Raw genomic sequence first — 15,158 nt, forward strand, 5'->3', positions numbered from 1 at the left:
TGACTCAAGTCATGGTCAGGTTAAGACCTTTACCAATCTCTGGTAAGACTGTGGGAGCCCCACCCTGCAACCCATATCACTGCCCCAAAATGTATAATTGAAAAGGAAAATAGTATTACAATATAAAACTCGCATAACAAAGTCCAACAGAATTTGAATTTTTTCTCCATGATGGCATTTTGAAGTATCATGTAGCAAGTTTCTCGCTAAACTGTCTCATTTTTGATACTCATGTCTTCTGGAAAATCCTTAACCAAATTTCCCGTTACGGACGTAAAACCCTTTAACATTTACCAGACTGGCAATAAATTTTCTCTTCTTCAGAGAAATAAGAGAAATTTGCAAATGGAGACCAGTGCTTACTGTACCGAAATACATCACACAATAAATTTCTATGAAAGATAAAGTTCTTATTACTGCAACAAATAGACTAGACCACGGTTGCAAAGTTCCTGTGAGAAATCGCTGCACGACATCAGGCTGGCTTGCTGTTTAATAATGCTTAAAAAAAAAAAAAAATCCAGAGAGGGATCTGTGGGCTTTTCTGTCCTCAAAGGAGGTAATGAAGTGTTCAATCATTTGTACTACAAGGGAAGTTATAGAATGGGTCCAAATATCTCCTCCGTCTGGAAACAAATGTTTTGTTAGAAGTCAGATCATTTGTATATGCACCCTAAACATTTGGAGGTACATTCCTCCTTGGACATTTGAAACCAGAGGGGAAATCCCATCAGTTAAGGGCTGACACCAGTGTGGTAACATGGGCATAAGATAGTGTAACAGTGTTGGGAGTGAAAACTAAATGGATGTGAACAATAGCCTTCTGACAGGCGGCTGGGTCTCTTGGTATTCAGAATCTCCTGCTTCACTTACTTTTTTAATTTTTTTTTTTTTTTTTAAGATAGGTACCATTAAGTCAATTTAGATGGTCAACAGAAAGCATGATTCTAGTTTTGGCAAGTATCTAAATGGTGCTGATTCACCCGTGCATTGGCAGGTACTTAGGCTGCTTTTTGCTGGAATGATGTGTGATACATGATTAGCCAGGAGGAAGACCATAAGATCAGGCAAAGAAGAAGGAGGGGGAAGGGGGTTGGGGAAGGAAGAAATAGAAGAGAAGCAAACTACAGAGAAGGCAGAAAATCTACTGAGTGTAAATTATGTGCTAGGTAGTCTTACTCTACAACGCTTCCTAAAGTCTTGACACAGAATGCATTTTTATCCCCCAACTTTACAGGAAGAGCACTGGAAGCCCCAAATTGAGTAATTCTCTGGATCACAGAGAGTCACTGGATCACACAGTATTCTTTCCCCAGTGATATTTTTTTCATTTCTGCTTTCAGTGAAGTATTCCCTGACACTTTCAGGTGCATTTCTTGATCTCTCCTTTCTCTATGTCCCCAAACGCTTTGTACAGTGATCCCACTACTGTATTAATGGTGGTGGATGCCCTCCTTCCCACTAAGGTTGTGAGCTCTCAGAGGGCAGGAAATATCTCATTCATTCTCGGTGCTCAGAGCTCAGCACTCAGCAAAGAGGAAACAAACATGACTATCTAGGTAGACAATGCTACCATAACTCACTCTTTATTTCAAAAGTCCTGCCAATACTATTCCAAAGAAATAGTTTTGACCATTTTAATTAAAAAAAAAAAAAAAAAACCTGTTAGAAAACACTTTTTCCTAAATTCTTAAAATGGTATTTTTCTCTCTTTTTTGAAGTTATTTTTACTACTTTATGTGAGCTTAAGTAAATCTACTCATCTTTTGCACTAAACCATTGCTGATGGGTGCAGCCAATTCAGTTAAAATTGCTGAACTTTGTGTGTGGCCTGAAACACTGTTCTTGTCTCTTTCAAATCCTCTAGCAAAATATGCTGATCATCGCGTGGTCACAATCTGTTTGCATGACATATTTTTAAAAGAGATTTTAGAAAATTCTTGTATTGGGGGCGCCTGGGTGGCTCAGTAGGTTAGGCATCCAACTTTGGCTCAGGTCATGATCTCGCAGTCTGTGGGTTTGAGCCCCGCGTCGGGCTCTGTGCTGACAGCTCAGAGCCTGGAGCCTGTTTCGGATTCTGTCTCCCTCTTTCTCTGACCCTCCCCTGTTCATGCTCTCTCTCTGTCTCAAAAATAAATAAATGTTAAAAAAAAAAAAAAAGAAAATGCTTGTATGAATTTGCCAGGGCCACGAGAACAAAGAACCACAGACTGGTGCCTGAAACAAGGGAAACTTAATTTTCTCACACCTCTGCAGGCTGGAGTCCGAGATCAGGGTGCTGGCAAGGTTTGGTTTCTCCTGAGGCCTCTCTCCTTGGCTTGGAGCTGATGGTCATCTACCTGTGTCTTCATATGCTTTTCCCTCTGTATCTTAACTAGGTCCATGTCCTAATTTCTTCTTCGTATAAGGACGCCAATCACTTTGGATTAAGGACCATCCCAATGACCTCATTTTGATGTAATCGCTTCCTTAACGACCCTGTCTCCAAACACGCAGTTGCATTCTGAGATATGGGGACTTAAGACTTCAGCATATCAATTCTTCAAGGGACACAATTCAGCCCCCAGCAGTGCTTCACATCATGTCCCCTGCTGTCATTCCTTCTGGAGGATCCTGCTTAAAAAGAGGAAGCTGTTAAAGAGGGCTGAATGCCTCCACCCAGCAGGGCCCCTGGGCACCGAGTGCTGGGCTGTCCGGCTGGCTGAGGCCTGCTGAGTGAGGTGGAATTTAGCTGAAACTTCCAGATCTAACTCTGTCCTTCTCAGAAGGAATTCAAGAATTTGGTACAGTGAAAGATCATGCTCTTCGGTGAGCTGTTCTCCAAACTTCTCTCAGAGCCAGGAGCACCACGTGCCTATGAATGTATAAGTACCTAATAAGCCACTTTATCATCTCGGAGCTATGAGAAAAGTATCAAGTTATCTGCTGAGCAATGAGCCATGTCCGGGAACTCTTGGGCCGCTGTAATGGCCTTGGGGTTTGGCCTCGGTGCTAACGGATGCAGAGCCTCCTTGCACACAGAGGAGGACAGTTCTCTGATGACAACTGATTTATGGTGTCCGTGGTGGGGCTTCTCTAATTAGGGACCGGAGCCAGCCTGCCCTGTTCCAGACGCCGTGGAAGAGGCCTGCTTTGTAATACTGTGCCCTGAAATGCTGGCATCGTCCTCTATCTACGGTGTCATTAACAAGTTGAAATAAAACTCTTGATGGGTGTTTTTCCTTCATGACTAAGAGTCGATAGCTTTGCGAATTGCAGGGTGTTTTTACGAGCACACATAACTCACTGGGGCACGCATCGCAGTGCTACTTCTCTAGTGAGGCACCAAGCGACGGGGTCAGACCGAGACTTACTTAGACATACACACCCCGTTTGCCTAAAACTGACGTGCACTCGAAATGCTCGAAGCCAAGAGGGGGAAGACACCCTTGCTCCATCCTGGCTGCCATCTGCTTGTTGGCCGCTCGGATGGAATGAGGTGAGAGGAAGCACACGTTGAAAGTAACACAATCTAGCATAACCTCCGGTCCCCGCTTTTGAAAGAGTGAACAGCTAATCAAATGATCAAAGGTGCTTTGATATATCTCATTCTGGCTTCACGGCTGACTTCTTGTACAGTTGTCGAGATGATTAGAAGCCCGGTCTCTTTTAGAGCTGCTCTGGAGAGAGGTTCTCCAGAGAGAAATAGAACCTGAAAACTTTCTAGAATGTACTCCAAGTTTTAAAAAATAAACAAGGTTTGGGGTACCTGGGTGGCTCAGTCGGTTGAGCGTCTGACTTGTGGCTTCAGCTCAGGTCATGATCTCATGGTTCATGGGTTTGAGCCCTGCGTTGGGCTCTTGTTGACTTGGAGCCTGCCTGGGATTCTCTGTCTCCTTCTCTCTCTCTCTGCCCCTTCCCTGCTCATGCTGTCTCTCTCAAAAATAAATAAATAGACATTAAAAAAAAAATAATAAAAAATAGGGGCACCTGGGTGGCTCAGTCGGTTAAGCGTCTGACTTCAGCTCAGGCCATGATCTCACAGTTCGTGTGTTCGAGCCCCGCGTTGGGCTCTGTGCTGTCAGCTCAGAGCCTGGAGCCTGTTTTGGATTCTTTGTCTCCCTCTCTCTCTGCCCCTCCCCCACTTGCGCTCTGTCTCTCTCTGTCTCTCAAAAATAAATAAAAACTTCAAAAAAAAAAGATTTAAAAAAAATAAAAAATAAGTTTTGAAAAACAATATGTATTGATTGGAAAACAAAGAATTGCCTTGAAAATCAATTTTCTTCCCAAACTGGTTTATACATTACTCAAATTACATGAAATTTCAAAAATGCCCAATCTTTTCTTCTACTTACACTTAGGCTGATTGAAGAAGGTGTCACTTATACACAAGCTAACTTTAATCACTTCTGGGAAATAGTTTTATTTTTTATGTTCTTAGAAAAGAAATGACATTTTAAGTTTAGATTCATAGTAAATAACCCAAGATGCACTTTAGAATCCCTCTGATTGACTAATCAACCACAATTCTAAGCGGTGCTTTAGAGTTCTAAATTAAGTTGAACTGAGCCTCGGTACATTAGACACAACAGTTGAATATTGTAAAATTCTCTGAACCACTGTGGGAGTAGCCAATGCTTCCCCCACAGTAGTTCATGAATGATGGCCTAGAGTTGGCCAGAATACTTGGTGTGAGTGACACCCAGGAAATGATGGGCAGTAAACTACGGCAGCTTCTTCTCTGCCCTTTGTGAACTTAGGAAGAGTGACAACTATTGTCTCTTCCTACTTGGCAATATTTTTCCCCATTTTTTATGATTCCTATATAGAGAACAATGATGTAACTCACGGTACAGATAACATCTCTCACATCTATCTCTGGTGTGACCTCTCCTGACTTTCAGAACTTTTTTCCTAAGTCTTATGAGGCCAGTCTGTAGAGAACCACAGACATCCTAAAACCCGCATCTTCAGAATTAAATTCCTTCTCCTCTCTCCCCGCTAATTCAGTCTTTTCACCCGACAGCTTAATTAGACACTCCAAGGCATCCTGATTCTTTCTCCTCTCTTTCCTATACTTGTCACTGCATCTTTCTCAAACCCTTTCCCCCTCTCTCACCTACCGCCAATGACTTGGTTATAGTCCTCAGCAATTTACTTTGTTTGCTTTTTTGATGAGATTTTTGTGGAGGTCAGGCATTAATATTAATGAATTCACACCATCATTTTACAAACCGACACAAATATGACGGGACCTGTGCTGAGCAATGAAGACGCAGAGTTAAAAGATACTAGCCTGAACCTATAGATCTGGAGAGGTAGTTAAACCATGGTGTGGGGGGGGGGGGGGTTGCAAATAGTGCACTGTATTAAGTCCACCTGGTGTCAGGCGAATGGTATGGGCTGCGAAGCAGGAAGCAGACTTAGATAATGTTGGGGTCTGATGAGGATTTTGAAGGATAAGTAGATAGTAGAGAGGTAACGAAGTAGGATGGGTATTACAGGCAAAAGGGAGGATGTGCAAAAGCAGGAGCATAGAAAAATCACAATGAGTTCATACGGCTGTGACTAACTTAGCAGATCTGAAGGAGCAGAAGAGGAAGACAGTGTTAGGAATATTGTAAAAGGCATGGTAAGATTTTTCAGAAGGTGTGATGGTCTTAAAATACATCTATGATTTGTTCACAGTCACCCTCCACACCCCAAATATGGAGGCTAATTCTCTTCCTGTTCTACTAATGACTAGAATGTGGCATAAAATGATGCCTGTGACTTCTGAGGCTAGGTCATTCTGCACGAATATTTCTCCTCTGGATCTCTGCACTGTGGGAAAGCCAGTAGCCTTATTGTGAGGATGTAGCCTGGGGAGAGGTCGTGGGGGGAGGAGCGGGGGCCTCCAGCCGACAGCCAGCATCTCCTTGCCAGCCACGAGCTGAGCCATCTTGGAGATGACTCTTCCAGCCCCAGTCAAGCCTTTAGATGACTGCAGGCCCAGCCAACATCTTGACTGCAATGTCTTGAAAGACCTGGAAACAAAAGCAGTTGGCTAAGCTATGCCTGAATTCCTGACAGAAATGATGAGATTAATAAATGTTTATTATGTTTCAAGCCATCATATCTTAGGATAGTTTGTTATGCAGAGAGAGAGAACGAAGACAAAAGAGGAATGAGGCGAGCAGACTTATATTTTATAATAAAAAATGTGATTGTATTCTGAACCATAGAGAATTTATGGGACAGGAAATAGAACAGAAATAGTTAAATAACATAGGTGGCTGTCAGAGTAATTAAATAAGGATCTGATAAGACCTGTATTAAGGCCTCAACCTTCCGGTGTAAGAGGAGGAAAACAGTTTGAGAGGTTTAGGCAGGAAAAGTGTGACTGGTTAGTCATGGGGCATGAAGAAAGGAGATCATCAAAGATGTGATTGCAGTTCCTTGCTTAGCAGACCAAGGAGTGGTGGCATCATTTATGAAAATGGGGAGTAAAGAAAGAAAATAGGGTTGCCAAGGGAAAGGAGTTTTTAGTTTTGAATGTACAGAGTGTAAATTGTCTGTGGAATATCAAAATGGAGATGTCTTATTAGTTATATAGACACAAGAACCTTGACCTCGGGAAAGGGAAATAGACTAAAATTACATTTGAAACAAAGAACAGTAAAGGGTGTAATACAAGTTATCCAATGATAGAACAGAACATTGGATCACGTTAACATTGATGATAGACAGAAAAGGAGACAGGGCAGGGTTGTGAGAGATCAAATAACAACAACCATAAAAAAAACCCGAAGAGAAAGCATAGAGACCAAAAGAGCAGAGAATTTAAAGCAAAGGTTGCAGTGAATGAATTAAGATAAAGGCTAATGGGTATCTACTAGAGTTAGCAACCAGAAAGTTACTAGAAAACTTGGCAAAGGGAGATTCACCTGGAGTGACAGTGACAGAAGCCAGGCTGAAGTGGATTAAAGGATGACCAGGAGGAGAGGCACCTGGGTGGCCCAGTCAGTTGAGCAGCCAACTCTTGATTTGGGCTCAGGTCATGATCTCACGGGTTTGTCCGTTCGAGCCCCTAGTGGGGCTTGGCACTACATGGAGCCTGTGTGGGATTCTCTCTCTCTCCTTCTCTCTCTCTCTGCCCCTCCCTTGCTCTCTCTCTCTCTCTCTCTCTCTCCCTCTCTCAATAAATAAACATGTTTAAAAATGACCATGAGGAAAAAAAACAGAGGCAGTAAATGCAGGCTGTGCTTTCTAGAAGCTCACTGTAAGACAAGGGACCTCCTCCCAGCTGCTCCTCATGCCTTAGCTCTGCCTTCTCGACGTCCACTTCCCACTGCTATGGGTGCTATCTTGTCAACATCCAGCTTGGCATGGACTCCTGATCCAACATGGTAGACCAGCCTCAGAGACATCAGTGGGCGAGGGACAACACATTTGGGGAAGAAGGAAGGGAGAGGAGGAGAGGCAACACTTAGAGAGAGGAAAGCTCAAGCACCTGTAGAGAGCTGGAAGGGTCGGTCTGATTTACCCTCATAAGACCTCTGGGACTCAGAACAAATGCACACACATGCTGTGAGACAGAACAGGCAGCGAAGCACGTGGCTGAAGAATCCAGAATTAATTAAGGGCTGCTTCTACACTGGCTGGGCTTCTATGTGTGTTGAAATTCACTTTTTCGGATAAACAGTCGGGCAACATTCCAAAAGATGATGCTTTCAATACCACAAGCTTAAGAAAGGCTCTCGGGAAAACTGGCAAGGCCCACAGAAAGTTCTGAAAGCTGACCCATCAAATGGTTGAGACGAGAAGGTCAAACATGAAGTGAAAGGTAATGTGGAGGGTCATCATATAATTCGAAGGAGAATTTTCATACCACTCACAGAACAAACCTTTGTTTCAGCTTGGCTGGTTATGTAAATTAGTGTGTAGAAGCGATTTTTACTGAATTTTTGTTAATTATAAGAAATCCTTTTTTCATTTTTTATTGTTGTGGATAAAGTCCTAACCCAATCTTTGATCCACTACTTACCCTGAAATGGTAGGCACCTTTTAAGTTCTTTTCGGGTGACATTTTCCTGATGTCAACAATTATGGGTACAAATGACCTCCCAGCCGTCCATCGCCCTAAATCTCCTCACAGTACAGTTATTTCCATACATGCTCATGGTTTTGACAGAAGCGTCCTTTTAACTATGAAAGAATTATGTCTTTCTCAGTCTTGAATTTCTAGAATCCTGCAAAGTGCTTGGCACTTTAAATGCTTAGAGAGAGAGAGAGAGAGAGAGAGAGAGAGAGAGAGAGAGAGAAAAGAGGAGTGAGGAATGCATCTTATTTAACTATAAGAATAACTACCATTATCTCTTTGCTCCTGAACAAGGACCCTGCCCTTTCAGTGGTCTGCAGTGGGGGCCACGGGGCCACAACTGTGCCTACAACCGTGGCCACAACTGTGGGGAGGGGCTTCAGGCTTTTCTGCGAGAGAGACCTCATTCTTGGGAGACCTGCTGGTCAGGAGCGTGACCCCCAATCAGGTAAATCTGTGATATGCTGTCTCTTTTCTCCTTTCCCCCAGGATCTTGACTGGGAACAGTCACTAGAGAAGTCAGTGCCTCATCACTGCCCTTTTACCAGTGTGATGCCCCATAGGTGCGGATAAGGAAGTGAGAAAGAAATGGAGGAGGTGACAGGGCACAGGAGAGGCCGGAACTACAGGGTAAGTCTTACTTCTAGTGTCCCCAATTAGATTCTTTTATCTTTTAGGTGAGGCTGCAATTTATAGTTAGTGCTAGTGTTATCGGCACAGAGTTCGGCAATTATAAGCGGAAATGATTAGGCAATTATCCCAATATTCTCCAGGTAGCCCGTTCTGGACCCTAAGTTCGGAAAATGTCACATTGAAATAAAAACTTTGTTCGTGCCAGTTTTGAAAACACTTATTGATTCCCCGTGTTCTTGAATGCCTTAGACTCCAGGACGTATTTTATGTTTAAAAACTATTTTTTAATGTTTTATTTATTTTTGAGAGTGAGAGCACAGGCGGGAGTGGGGGAGGGACCGAGAGGGAAACAGACGATCTGAAGCAGGGGCTCAAACTCACCAAATGTGAGATCATGACCTGAGCCAATGTCAGACACTCAACCAACTGAGCCACCCAGGTGCCCTGACCAAGACCTATTTTAAAAACCTTCAAGTTCCTGCTAATGCGCACTTGCATTTGCTTAAAGCTGGCATGTTTTTTTATAAAAGGCTCCTAAACTCCTTCCCAAATACACCAAATCTTTTTAGGGTTTTATTTTTTCCATATATTAAAAAAAATTCACATACTTATGTTTAGATGATCCAGTGCTCTTTCAGAAGAGTGTGGTGCCGGCCAGTTCTCAAGATCTGTTATTGCCAGAGCTCTGGGGAAAGGCTGTGGTTCACTGGAGCTCTCTTGTCACGGGACTCTTCTCGGCAGACATGACTTATGCTGAAGGATTGCTAACTCAGCAGGTGCAGGGAGAGACACAGACCCAGGCAGGTGCTCATAAAAAACCTGGAGAAGCACAAAGGGAGCGTTCTCTGCTCTCTGCAGAAAATGCCACCCGTAGGAAGTAATGCTTTGTGAGGCGTGTGGGATTCATCATGGCCCACTAGGCAGAACGAGATCAATGCTATGGTCTGGGACGGGCTCGATGCGGACTATTGTGGCTGCTGTCGTGACTTCAATGACAGAGCAGGATAAACCCCATCTGGTTCCTGCACCCCGAAATGGCCATGGCGTCAAGTGGCCATTCCCATGTCCAAGGCAGAGTCGACCTAAAATCCCCCTGGTTACGCTGCCCTGTCTTAAGGGTCCCTCAGTTTCTACCGTTGTTTATTCTCCAGTATTCTGAATTTACACCTACACATAAACGTGTGAAGGGCTGGGAATGCAGAAAAGACCAGGCTGATTTTTCCAAAGACTTCCTCATTTAATTCAATTCTCACCTACTCCTCTGCCCCTGGCCTTAGCTTTTTTGTGTCTATAATTTATTTTTTTATTTATTTATTTATTTTTTAATTTTTTTTCAACGTTTTTTATTTATTTTTTGGGACAGACAGAGACAGCATGAACGGGGGAGGGGCAGAGAGAGAGGGAGACACAGAATCGGAAACAGGCTCCAGGCTCCGAGCCATCAGCCCAGAGCCTGACGCGGGGCTCGAACTCACGGACCGCGAGATCGTGACCTGGCTGAAGTCGGACGCTTAACCGACTGCGCCACCCAGGCGCCCCTGTGTCTATAATTTAGTCCAGCTAGGGTTTGGTGCTTCTCCATCCCCATAGGCATACAGATTTTGCTCAGTGTGTAAGTTCCTTAGGCTGGAAATAAAACAAATCAGATAATTACACACTAAGGAGATAGTGACAAATCTGATTTTTTTTTTCTTTCAATGTCTGGGGCTGGTTCTTCCTTCCACTCTTATTTTTAAGAGGTAGGATAGGGGCAGAGAAAGAGGGAGAGGGAGACAGAGAATCCCAGGCAGGCTCAGCACTGTTAGCACACAGCCCGATGCAGGGCTTGACCTCAAGAACTATGAGGTCATGACCTGAGCTGAAATCACGAGTAGGACATTTAACTGACTGAGCCACCCAGGCGCCCCAATAATTCTTCCTTCTATAAGACAGTTCCTCCCGTTGCAAGATATTTAGTAATCCTGGCTTCATCATTTCTGCCATTCCTGTCTCTATCCTACTGCATTGTGATAACCACAAAGTGCCCCCCCATACGTCTCCAAATACTCTCAATGAAGATCCATCATCAGAGACCGTCATGCCTACAATGCTAAGAACAGCTGCGGTGATGCTGTAAAGGCCTGCTGGGTACTCGGTACTGTACTGCTGGCTATCCTAGATAAACTAATCTCTAATGGTGGAATTTCAGGCACCTGATTGCGTGAATATTTGGGAGCCGACGAGACTTCCTGGTATACTCCAATCACATAGGAATAGAAGCTGTTCCTGTGTAAGGCTAACCCTTGGCTGAGACCCAAAGTGAGGCAGGTCTCCTTCGTCACTGCCAGTGTCTCGAGCAAGAAGGCTTCATCCACGGACTATGATATTTATTAGGGGCTGTCTGAGGACGTGGTTCTACAAAACAGAGTATAGCTATTTTGTCTGTCATTGCCAGAATTTATAAAAGGTCTATCTAGTTTACACCACGCTTTCCCACTTTAGCTGCCAACATGGCACGCAAGGGCTGTAAGAATTCAGAGTATCTGATGGCCCGCCATGCCTCCAGCTGGCCTGGCCCTCACTGGCTCACGAACAGTGCTGTTCTGACAGCAGGGAGAAGAACCCCCATAAAGCTGTCTTCGAACACTAGCTCCTAGCAGCCGCAGTTTGAATTCAGAGAGCCTTGGAAATCAGTTTTAACCTGTGACAGAAAAGGAGCCACATGAGAATGTCTGTCTTGAAATGATGGCTCCTTTGAGGAGTTTTGAGGCTTTGGAAACAATAATGAATATTTACACTGACTGAAGAAACTGGTCATTACTTACATCCATTTTTCACATTAGAATCATTGTAACATTTTGCTTGGAAAAAAAAAAAAAAGACTTTCCAACTGTTAAAAATACTTCCAGCCCAATGTTCTCTGCTCCATTTAGGATAAGCGTATTCCTTGCTCAGTTTACCAGATTAGATCTCCAAATAGGGTCTGTCACTGGTTTGAAGAGTAATGTCTGACTGAGGAAAAAAAGAAAAAAATATATATTCCTTATCTTTTTCTTGAAAATTATGGAAAAGATCATTTCCACTTTATTTTCTAAGCATTCTTAGGTGCATATATACTGAAATTGTTGGATAGCACTTAAAAAGCCATCTCTTCCATAGATGCCTCTTCTTTCCCAATTTACCTTTTCTCTCACTGTGCACTAGAGAAAACCAGATGTTTCTAGGTGACTGAAACAAGGGAGCCTACAGCGTGATGGGTATGAATGAGTTAAAGTCCCTCAACTGCTTCTGTCAAGGGTCTGCTTCTTGGGGTCACACATGAGTCTCTGGTTTCACTTCAGAGACCAATCTGAGAATAATTTTTGTAGTCAAAGAGAGCATAATCTCAACCCGGCCCTCAGCGTAGCATGCGGTGAGCCCGAACTTCTCCAAGGCATCATGAAAGGAAGATATACCCCATGCTAAGTGCCCTGAGGTTGCAAACGACTCAAGGCTATTTAGTAGTTAACAATTAGCAAATTCTATCTGGGAAATACCAGTTAGTCTTCACTAGTTAGAGGTAGGAAAGTTGGATAGATCTTCTTACACACAGCACTGCTGAAGGGGGGTATATTACACTGAGAGCAAATCTCCGATCCAGTTCTGACATCCATACAAGCCTTGGCAAGCAAGCACAACACCAATCACAGCCTATTCTGTAAGCTCAGTGAGGTAGCAGCTGTCTTTGTAAGCACTCCCATAAATATCATGTCTGAAAGATTCACTCAGGGCAAAAATCCAAGAGGTGAAATCTTGTCTCGGTAGCCATGTGTGAGACAAGTTAGAGTCTTAAGCCAAAGTTGCCTTTCTTCAGGGTCTGGATTCTCACGGTACCTGTATGACACTTTTGGGCAATCCACATACCTTAGGTGCCACTCAGTTTGCCAATGGAAAATTATCTCTAACACCCATTATGCTCAGATTAACTAGCGATAAAGTCTTTGATGTCCATTGGAGATCGCTGAAGTTCTTGTGACTGCCTCTCTAAGGTAGACCTTTGATTAAGAATCTTTCAGATGTTTATGAATCTCTCATGGGGTCTATAATCCAGATTGGAGCACATCAATTGTGAAGCAATTGCCCCTACATGTAGAGTCAAAAATATAAATCACATGTTCTACATGAACTATGTAAGATATATTATGGATGATATAAAAGACGGTTTAGAAAGTCACAGGACCATCAGACCAGAAAGTCATCCATAACTGAATAAGTCAAACAGAGAGAGCAAACATTTTATGGTCTAATATTTAGGACCCATATTTAGGTCCATATTTATAAAAAATAAACAGTCCAGGAAGATGAGTTAGACATACTTTTTCTCATTCCTCCCACTATGTACAACAAAAATCCCTGGATGTTTTATACACAGCAAACATATGCAGAATCTGAAAGGTAGAGACAAACAGGCTGACTAGGGACTTCCAGGCTTGAGAAATGACATGGTTGTGTGTTCCTTGGGTTTTCCTCTGCCTCGTGTATCCCGGACTGGGTGCTTGGAGAAATGAGCAACTTAAAAAAAAATGCCAAGGGGCGCCTGGGTGGCCCAGTTGGTTAAGCGTCCAACTTCAACTTGGGTCATGATCTCGTGGTTTGTGAATTCGAGCCCCGCTTCGGGCTCTGTGCTAACAGCACAGAGCCTGGAGCCTGCTTTGTATTCTGTGTCTCCTCCTCTTTCTGCCCCTCCCATGCTCATCCTCTGTCTCTCTCTGTCTCTCAATAATAAATAAACGTTTAAAAAAAAATGCCAGTGGGTCCAGTCAAAACAACAAGAACAACAATAATAAACACCTGCTCTCTCTAGCCAAAGAACCAGGTAAGGGGAAGATCAATAAGACAGAATATTTTTATTTATGCATTTATTTAAAGTTTATTTTTATTTATTTTGAGAGAGAGAGAGATAGAGAGCAAGGCAGGGAGAGGCAGAGAGAGAAGGAGAGAAAGAGAATCCCAAGCAGGCTCCACGCTGTCAGCACAGAGACCCTTGAGGGGCTCAAACTCATGAACCGTGAGATCACGACCTGAGTGGAGATCAAGGGTCCCAACGCTCAACCGACTGAGCCACCCACGTGCCCCTAGACAGAACATTTTTAGATAATAATTGTTCTACTCTAGCCAGATCCCTCACCCATGACAATAAAAGCTGAGTGGGAAGACTAGAGTTTCCCTCCTCACCAGACTGTAATGAGGTCCCCAAGACCCTTCACACAATCATCCAAATGGCATCAGAAAGGGCCAAGTAATGGGCTGGGACTGCCACCCCGACCTGCAGTAATGAGATGCCCCACTGTGATGGTATCAGAACAGAACGAGGAAACAGGACGTTACCAATACCCGGTGGTAGGGAGCCACCCGCCACACGATGGTGTTGGTGGACCTAAGAAGAGATGCTTCAACAACTTCCGGGCAGGGAAGTGTCATTGGAAGCCTGGTGGGGAGCCAGAACTCCCAGCCCCACCCAGCAGTAACAAGGGGTCCTTCTGGTGTCAATGGAGATTGTGTGAGGAACCTTGACTTCTATCCCTGTTTGCAGTAACCAGATGGCCCCTCTCCTCCTTCCCCTGCTAGAGTGCTGTCAGCAAAAAACACCTAAAACAGAAACTTTAAATAAGACCCAGAGTCTCACAACATAAAATTCAAACTGTCTAAGTTTCCATAGAAAATTACTTGTCAACAAGGAACCAGAAATGAAATATATATTCCTCAGACTGAATGAGAAAAAAATCGAAAGATGCCAGTATCTAGATGACAGAGATGCTAGAATTGTTTGGCAAAGGTTTTAAAGCAGCTATCATAAAAATCCTAGCAATTATGAGCAGAATTGAAAGAAATGAAAACAACAAAGTCTCAGCAAAGCATGCAATAGAAGATAGAAGAAAGGACCAAATGGAAATTTTAGAACTGAAAAATAGTCAAAATTTAAAAAAAATTCTTGGGGTGCCTGAGTGACTCAGTAGATTAAGCACCTGGATCTTGATTTCTGCTCAGGTCATGATTTCACAGTCCTGAGATCGAGCCCCACATCAGGCTCCAAGCTGGGCCTCAAGCCTACTTAAGATTCTCTTTCTTCCTCTCCCTCTGCCCTAGCTTGCCCTCACTCATGCTCGCTCTCTCTCTCTCTCTCAAAACAAAAACACAAAAACAAAAACAAAAAAAATAAAGTAGATGAGTTCAACTGTTAAATGAAGAAGACAAAGGAAAGAATGAGCAAGATTGAAAAATTAAAAAATAGAAATGATCCAATCTGAATAAAAGGGAAGGTAAGACTTTAATAAGAACAGGGGCACCTGGGTGGCTCAGCTGGTTGAGCTTCCGACTTCAGCTCAGGTCATGATCTCACATTTCTTGGGTCCGGCCCCACATTGGACTCTGTGCTGACAGCTGGAGCTTGGAGCCTGCTTCGGATTCTGTGTCTCCCTCTCTCTCTACCCCTCCCCTGCTCATGCTC

The sequence above is a fragment of the Neofelis nebulosa genome, chromosome 1, assembly GCF_028018385.1.
Source record: "Neofelis nebulosa isolate mNeoNeb1 chromosome 1, mNeoNeb1.pri, whole genome shotgun sequence".
Lineage (NCBI taxonomy): Eukaryota > Metazoa > Chordata > Mammalia > Carnivora > Felidae > Neofelis > Neofelis nebulosa.